The sequence below is a fragment of the Carassius gibelio genome, chromosome B19 (genome assembly GCF_023724105.1).
Source record: "Carassius gibelio isolate Cgi1373 ecotype wild population from Czech Republic chromosome B19, carGib1.2-hapl.c, whole genome shotgun sequence".
Classification (NCBI taxonomy): Eukaryota; Metazoa; Chordata; class Actinopteri; order Cypriniformes; family Cyprinidae; genus Carassius; species Carassius gibelio.
The window spans coordinates 22,588,301-22,596,806 of record NC_068414.1 but is presented as its reverse complement, the minus strand read 5'-3'; the positions used below and the strand labels follow the sequence as shown (position 1 = coordinate 22,596,806).

The following is an 8,506-nucleotide window of genomic DNA, read 5'->3' as shown; positions in this document are numbered from 1 at the left end:
TGCCCTCAACTGTATATTGTTTTCCAACCCATTCTCACTCCAAAGGCGTCAAAAACCGAAGCATGGTCAAGCGCCCCTAGCGTCACTTTTATGACGCCAAATGTGCCTCTCGGCGTCGACTATCGAAGCACTACGACCTTCATTGCTTTCAGTGGGAAACTTTTGGCGTCAGAATTCGACACGAGGACATGAGATGTTTATCGCTATGAAATCACGTTCAAGAAGTCTCATTCAGCACACATCGCGCGATACTTGCTATCATTTCCACAGTTTGGGTGAGTAGTCGTATATACGCTCTTTTAATGCCTTTTATAAAATGTATTCTGTCTTCTTTATTAATCAGATTAGTGCCATATGTTTAATCGCTGTATTATGTCGGTCATCCGCGGCTGTCTTTGAGTTTCATTGCGTTTAAATAAATGAACACAGCTGCTAATTAGTGTGATTAAACTCTATCTGTCACGTGACGTGCCATAGACCTTCGATCCGTTTTATATTATTATTAATTTCAGGATCAATGATGTAAGTTGTATTTGTAGTAAAATCATGGTAATCACGACACAATAGTAATAAATGAAATGTGAAGTTAAAACACAGTAAATGGGACATTAGTAACTGTAGTTTTACTATGATATATTAATAATCAATACAACAATACAATAATCACCAAACCAGCTATGTTTGTATCACTGTAATGTTAGTGTTTTTATGTGCTTTTATATGACAGAAATCACAGTAATCATGTGTTCTGTACCATGCTTTTAATACCTTTTAATGTGAATCCAAAAAAAAAAAACATCAAATTAAAAATAAATAATAAAACATGTATTTTTCCATCTTGCAGTTCATTCATATCAGTTTATATATATATATATATATATATATATATATATATATATATATATATATATATATATATATAAATATTTTGCTCACAGATCATTATTAACATTCTGTATATAATTCAATTTTATTTTCTCTCCCCTTTTTTATTATTTATATTTTTAGCTGAAAAGACGTAAAGGCAGTCAGCCCAGTGGTGTTTCTGGAGAGGGATTCCTTCAGAAATGGAGAAGACAGAAAGCTGCGGAGGCAGATATTTGCAGCAGTAAGTCTGTGATAGTTTGTCTCTTTTATCAAAAATTCCTGCTGTTATAATTTGTACAGCATTTGTTGTTTCTTAAACTGTTGCACTGTCCAAATACCCACACTTGCCATCTTTGCACTTGACCACTTGATTACTTATTTGAAGTCTTTCCTGTATTTGGCCTAGTGTTCGAGTGAGCATGATGACCACGAGTGTGTGTCGAACTTTTCATGACCTGATGACTGTGTTTCCCTATCCTGATCCTGGAGAACCCCAGCACTGCACAGTTTTGGTGTCTCTCTTATCTGCCTTGGAGTCTTCACTGATGAGCTGATGAGTTGAATCAGGTGTGTTTGATCAGGGAGACATCTCAAATGTGCAGTGTTGGGGTTCTCCAGGACCAGGATTGGGAGCCACTTCCTTATGGGACACTTATGTGTTTAAAAAGAGATTTTTAATATCTAATTATCAATATTTCACATACTGTACTAAACACATCACAGTCTTAATAATCCAGTTTAACACTTGTATGATATTGTACAAGCCCCAGGACGGTCTCATCTGACACTATCAAAAGAATTCATATGACTATAGCTTGTTATTAATTACTTGCTTTCAATAATGGATTCATTTAACATTTAATTTTACAGCATCTTTACAGAGGCTGCTTTTATGGTCTAAACAAAACACAGTGTAATGTATAAGTTGAATGTAATGTAATATTTCTGTTTTACAGGATTGTTTGAGGATAACACTGCAGTTCTCCCTCATGCACAAGGACTCACCTCGTTAACTCTTTATCCCCCACACACACAGATATGGTCCCTGGATCAGTGATTAGACTTTGCAGTGGTTTGATTTTTGCAGAAGATGTAACTTTGTTTTATTTATAAGCTCATAATGAATACATTACAGAACCAGTGATGAAAACAATAGTTAAAAATAGTATTTTTCGTATTGATAAAGCATTTTGTTCTCTTTTTCAAGCTTCATACAGTGAACTTTTTAGACTTTAATTAAGAGTTTTAGTAAAGGAGATATTCATACACAGTCATCCCCTAGCTCCAGTCATGAAGTGAATTCATGATGTTATGTCAAAGCTAGCAGGTGTTTGTTTTCCTGAACACTTTCTCTGTCTTCCATTGTTCAGACAATCAGTGTTTATTTGATGCTGTGCTGATTGAGTTTTATAGATGATATTGCACACTTGACATGCATGTCTTCATGGTGTTTTTTTGTGAGTTTGAAACATTTACATTGTGTTGTATAACATTTTGGTCAATTTAATTTTTTTAATAAAATTGATCTTTTTCCAGTGTTCTCTGAAAGACATACTGTATTTACTGTTTTGTTTTTTAATAAAAGCATTTTCATTTGCATACTGAAAATAGTTAATGTTTACAACATAACTGCCTTTTTATTCTTTATGGTGGCAAAAACGAGCTTGGTGACAGAGGATGCAGTGTAGTAATTTGGGCATGTTGTCTTTAAATGAGTTTGACATATCAATAAATAATGGAAGATCCTTACAAAAATATGCATGTTTATTATGCTTTATGTATTTATTTGTTCATTCATTCATTTATAATTTCTGTTTTTATTCCTAGGGTTCAAATGGTAGAGAATGGTAAATCACAGAAACACAAATGTGAACAATTTTAACTTTAAAACACAATGTAATATACAATGTAAATTTTAGAAGCACGTCATTTGATTAGTAAATATATTTGTCTTTGGTCAAAAAAAAAAAAAATACAAATCTTAAAAATGTGTCTTATATTTAATGAGAGGAATCTATCTGTTGGATACAACTGCGACTGCTGGGCATGTGCACATCAATATTGCCCAATTTTTATCAAGCTGAACAACGGAGGAAGGTGAAGACGTTAATAAAACAGAATCTAATAAGTAGCAAGCTTAATCTATTGTTAACCGAATCTATCCCTTCAGCCGAAAAACGAAAGACATCTGTCATACATGGATAAGGAAATGTGACGCTGCTGCTCAGCTTAGATGTCATTGGCTATGACTTTTCAGGACAGTCTGTGGTTGGACTATCTTTTAACCCATATTAAACAGCGCATCATGTAAAAAAGTATGTTTTGCTCCTATCATCACATTAGTAATATATTAAGTCAACAATGAAGTGTTGCTATCTTGAGAAAAATGACATCTTTAGCGAGATCCTAATCCTAACCCTAAGCATAACTTCAATGAACTACAAAAAACAGCCCCCTAGTGTTGCCTTTCTATAGATAGAACGACGGAGGCTTGTGGGTAATGTAGTTTAAAACTTTTTATTAACGAAACTAAATAAATTATTTATTTTAAGGTAAACTGGATATCTAAATATGTTTATTGTGCAAACATCTGTGATGTATTTGAGAGGCAGGCTGAAATGTGGTATTTTACAGTGAGCAATATTTAAAATGCTTTTATGCCAGCTTTCCACTTATTTCTGAAAACTGAGCTCAACATTATTTTATCAGCATAGCATAAGTAATAATCCTGCCCATTTTCTCTTTGATATGTTAATTGGAGTCTGATTTACAGCCATTTGAAATGTACAGTTTTGGGCTCTTCCGGGGGGTGCTACTGGGCCCCTGGGGGTAGCAGGGCAGTAAAACCTACATATATGTATTCTCCTCATCATGAACAACAAACTGAGCTGAGTCACATTTATATCTGACAGTTTTCACAGTCCTCTGTTTTCTATTCTATTCATCATGGCTATTATACCTTTTGACAGGACATTGTGAGGCCATCTGATGAAACATGGAAAAATTAGAAAGAAATGATTTAATAATGAAAATAATAGATTATTTCTTTGATTTTTGAAGTAAATGGCAAGAAATATAATGGATGAACCTGCAACAACTTGCCATTATCTATTCCCCACTGTAAAGCAGTAATCAAGGACAATGTATACACATTGTGATACTTCACTATTACACAAGGACAAATTCATGCAGTGCTAAGAATATTAATTTATATATATATATATATATATATATATATATATATATATATATATATATATATATATATTAGCATTATATATAACTAATTAGCCGAAATCAGTGTAAAAATGTCCTCCTCACCCCCGTATCTTGCTCCTCAGGTGCTGGACATCAGTAATGTGCGTGCTCTTGGTTTTAATGCAGTACAAGATCCACGTTGATCATTCCTGCTACATTCTCAGTTATCCCTTAAGTGTTTGTAACAATAAAGCCCATGGCACCATCTTGTAATGCAGAATAATTAATCTTGTAACTCCCTGTATTTCACAAAAAAATGTGCATATTTGTTACTAAAATATAAAAAAATACTTTCTGGTGTACTGATGTCCCAGATGTTATTAATCCGATCAAAAATGTTTATGTCTTAAATAAAAAAATAATCCCAATAATTAATATGTCGTTTTTCCAAGTCTAAAATAAACACATATGAGCCTACCTAGTAAAATGATGTATTTACCAAGAATCTTCAGAACACAATATTGACCATTTTCATTTTATTGAAGCATAGACTATAAAGTTGATAAAGTAGCATCAAGACAAATAAGATTCAATGAAAATAATTATCATCAAAGATACATTAACCTCATATATAAATCAGTTCACACAGATGAGTGATGAAATGTCCTTAAAAGTCACACAGTCCCATCCAGTCAACTGTGATACAGATCATGTGATACATATAAGACATGTGATACTGTTCCAGAAAATAATGATTCCCATCATCACATCTAAACTGGTTTCATCTCCCCATCGTGATCTTCTTCTCTCGTGTCTGGAAACAGTTTGTGGTTGATGTCCAGCACTGATGTGGTGTAGCTTGTTCTCAGCCAGAGGATCTCTCAGTCCTAACATCCCAGACCTGAAGTGAAACACACAATCCAGATCAAGTTGTTTAATGGACAGAGAGCGCAGCTTATGTTCTGTGTGATTTTAGCAGGGTGACCAACTATGACCCTTGTAGTACTGTACACTTACCATTCTTCAAGCTGTTTTAAGACCTTTTGAGAAGCTTTTTCTCTGAAGACAATTTACCACATCCTTTCACTCCTTTCAAGAGCATCACTTGGTCAAAACCCCTCATTTGGCTGATGAGATCATCTGTACCAATAAAAATACTGCAATAATAATGTCATTCTGCAAGAATTAAGAAAAAGTTACAGAGGCAAAGATCTTGCTCATTAGACTGCATTAGCATGTGTAGTTCTCAGAGACTCTAGAATTCATCTATTGTTGCAGTAAATGTGTTTTTTTTTCCTCTAGAATCTTTCTCCAAAGTTCCTGACTTCTCTCACAAATGTGTTTTAGTCGGTGCAGTGTAAGGCCTGGCTTCAAACCAATCAACTATCAATTCACAATTTATAACATAACATTTACAAAACAATGAAATAATGTCAATTGGTGTTTATATCAACTAAACCAATTTCGTGATACTTGTCTACTTTTAAAACAGGTGGTGTGTTTTTAAAAACATAATATTAAAAATGTCCAGTCACACTTTGCTAACATGCTGTAATTGTAATAGTATAAAACGAAATCAAGGCTGACATGACCAATTCTGTGAGAGATCATCATAAAATGTTGTATAACACATCATTGCTTCAACACACACATACCAGAGGACTTCTGTTTGTTTGAGCACAAGATGGCCATCTTCATTCCTCATCCTGAGCAAATCATTTCCTTGGTCTTCCTTCTCTTCTGTCAAACAAGAAAATCTCTACTTACTCTGTGTGCAATTAATGTTGCTCATTAAACATAATTAAATTAATTTAAAGTAAGATTCAGACCAGAGCATTTGATGAGTAAATGTTGATTAAAAAAAATATTCTAAACAAATGTACCTGGGAAGAGCTGATCATGGCAAGATTCGCTGAGATTCAGTAATAGCTCTTTTAGTTTTTAGGAAGGTTTGTGAGGGTTGGCTCTTCAAATAGCTGTTGAGCTCGATATTTTAGACCTGAAAAAGAAGAACAGCATTATCTGGAAAAAATCCTGTAAGACAGAAAGAAGGAAATATTATTAATTACGTGCAACTTGTACATTACACCTCTGTAAAGATGCTGTATAATTAAATGTTAAATGCATCCATTATTGAAAGCAAGTAATTAATAACAAGCTATAGTCATATGAATTCTTTTGATAGTGTCAGATGAGACCGTCCTGGGGCTTGTATAATATCATACAAGTGTTAAACTGGATTATTAAGACTGTGATGTGCGACTGTGTTTAGGGATCATTTTTAAGACTTTGACCCTGTCCAGATACCCACACTTGCAGTCTTGGCCACTTGAGAGTGTGTGAACGAGACTGTCCCCGGTCTTAATAATGCCAAAGCACAGCGTCCTTAACACACACTAAACCTCTCCAATACTGCTCCGGAGCGCTATACAAAGCTTAGTGTATCCCATCATGCATCATGTTTTGGAATAAATCGTCAGACTTTTTGCCGAGGTCTCACAAAAGGTCATGGAAAGCTGTCCAATGTACATTATGTGAAATATTGATAATTAGATATTAAAAATCTCTTTAAACACATAAGTGTCCCATAAGGCAGTGGCTCCCAATCCTGGTCCTGGAGAATCCCAACACTGCACATTTGAGATGTCTCCCTGATCAAACACACCTGATTCAACTCATCAGCTCATCAGTGAAGACTCCAAGGCAGATAAGAGAGACACCAAAACCGTGCAGTGCTGGGGTTCTCCAGGATCAGGATTGGGAAACACAGTCATCAGGTCATGAAAAGTTCGACACACACTCGTGGTCATCATGCTCACTCGAACACTAGGCCAAATACAGGAAAGACTTCAAATAAGTAATCAAGTGGTCAAGTGCAAAGATGGCAAGTGTGGGTATTTGGACAGTGCAACAGTTTAAGAAACAACAAATGCTGTACAAATTATAACAGCAGGAATTTTTGATAAAAGAGACAAACTATCACAGACTAACTGCTGCAAATATCTGCCTCCGCAGCTTTCTGTCTTCTCCATTTCTGAAGGAATCCCTCTCCAGAAACACCACTGGGCTGACTGCCTTTACGTCTTTTCAGCTAAAAATAAAAATAATAAAAAAGGGGAGAGAAAATAAAATTGAATTATATACAGAATGTTAATAATGATCTGTGAGCAAAATATTTAGATATAATATATATATATATATATATATATATATATATATATATATATATATAAACTGATATGAATGAACTGCAAGATGGAAAAATACATGTTTTATTATTTATTTTTAATTTGATGTTTTTTTTTTTTGGATTTACATTAAAAGGTATTAAAAGCATGGTACAGAACACATGATTACTGTGATTTCTGTCATATAAAAGCACATAAAAACACTAACATTACAGTGATACAAACATAGCTGGTTTGGTGATTATTGTATTGTTGTATTGATTATTAATATATCATAGTAAAACTACAGTTACAGTTACTAATGTTCCATTTACTGTGTTTTAACTTCACATTTCATTTATTACTATTGTGTCGTGATTACCATGATTTTACTACAAATACAACTTACATCATTGATCCTGAAATTAATAATAATATAAAACGGATCGAAGGTCTATGGCACGTCACGTGACAGATAGAGTTTAATCACACTAATTAGCAGCTGTGTTCATTTATTTAAACGCAATGAAACTCAAAGACAGCCGCGGATGACCGACATAATACAGCGATTAAACATATGGCACTAATCTGATTAATAAAGAAGACAGAATACATTTTATAAAAGGCATTAAAAGAGCGTATATACGACTACTCACCCAAACTGTGGAAATGATAGCAAGTATCGCGCGATGTGTGCTGAATGAGACTTCTTGAACGTGATTTCATAGCGATAAACATCTCATGTCCTCGTGTCGAATTCTGACGCCAAAAGTTTCCCACTGAAAGCAATGAAGGTCGTAGTGCTTCGATAGTCGACGCCGAGAGGCACATTTGGCGTCATAAAAGTGACGCTAGGGGCGCTTGACCATGCTTCGGTTTTTGACGCCTTTGGAGTGAGAATGGGTTGTGTTTTCTTACACAATATAATAGGTAGAAATATGTGATATGAAAAGGCTTTAATAAAACGGCATAGCCAAAATAGCTAATTGTCTTACATTGTCTTACGTTGTATTATGTGGATAACACATAATGCTCAGCACATCTAATTAAATAATCTAATTATGTTCAAGACCAAGGACTCTAAACACTTTATTTATCAACATGAAGGGATAAAAGTACCAAAATCTATATAAGGATTGTGAAAAAGAGCAACAAAGAGTTTCTGTAAACCTCTTTATATCCGTATTGTGTAACAGGTTTGGCTGTCCTCAGGCCAGGAAGAGATCAGCGGGTGTCACAGAGAAAAGGAATCAGACGGGCCTCACCTACCGTTC

General features: G+C 34.5%; 2 long non-coding RNA genes across 3 annotated transcripts; one reads left to right on the top strand and one right to left on the bottom strand.

Annotated features, from left to right (window-relative positions):
- The first annotated feature begins 19 nt into the window (after window positions 1–19).
- On the top strand, window positions 20–1,414 carry LOC127979395 (uncharacterized). Its single transcript, XR_008158785.1, has 3 exons — window positions 20–275; window positions 1,009–1,108; window positions 1,274–1,414. It is a non-coding gene; the product is annotated as an uncharacterized LOC127979395 (long non-coding RNA).
- A 3,181-nt stretch (window positions 1,415–4,595) lies between these two features.
- On the bottom strand, window positions 4,596–8,141 carry LOC127979393 (uncharacterized). Of its 2 annotated transcripts, none has more exons than XR_008158783.1 (6): window positions 7,889–8,141; window positions 7,057–7,156; window positions 5,949–6,099; window positions 5,721–5,805; window positions 5,083–5,205; window positions 4,596–4,966 (listed from the first exon to the last, which is right to left on the bottom strand). It is a non-coding gene; the product is annotated as an uncharacterized LOC127979393 (long non-coding RNA). The 2 variants fall into 2 exon arrangements; XR_008158782.1 differs by having other exon boundaries at window positions 5,949–6,064.
- Between the last annotated feature and the right edge of the window lie 365 nt (window positions 8,142–8,506).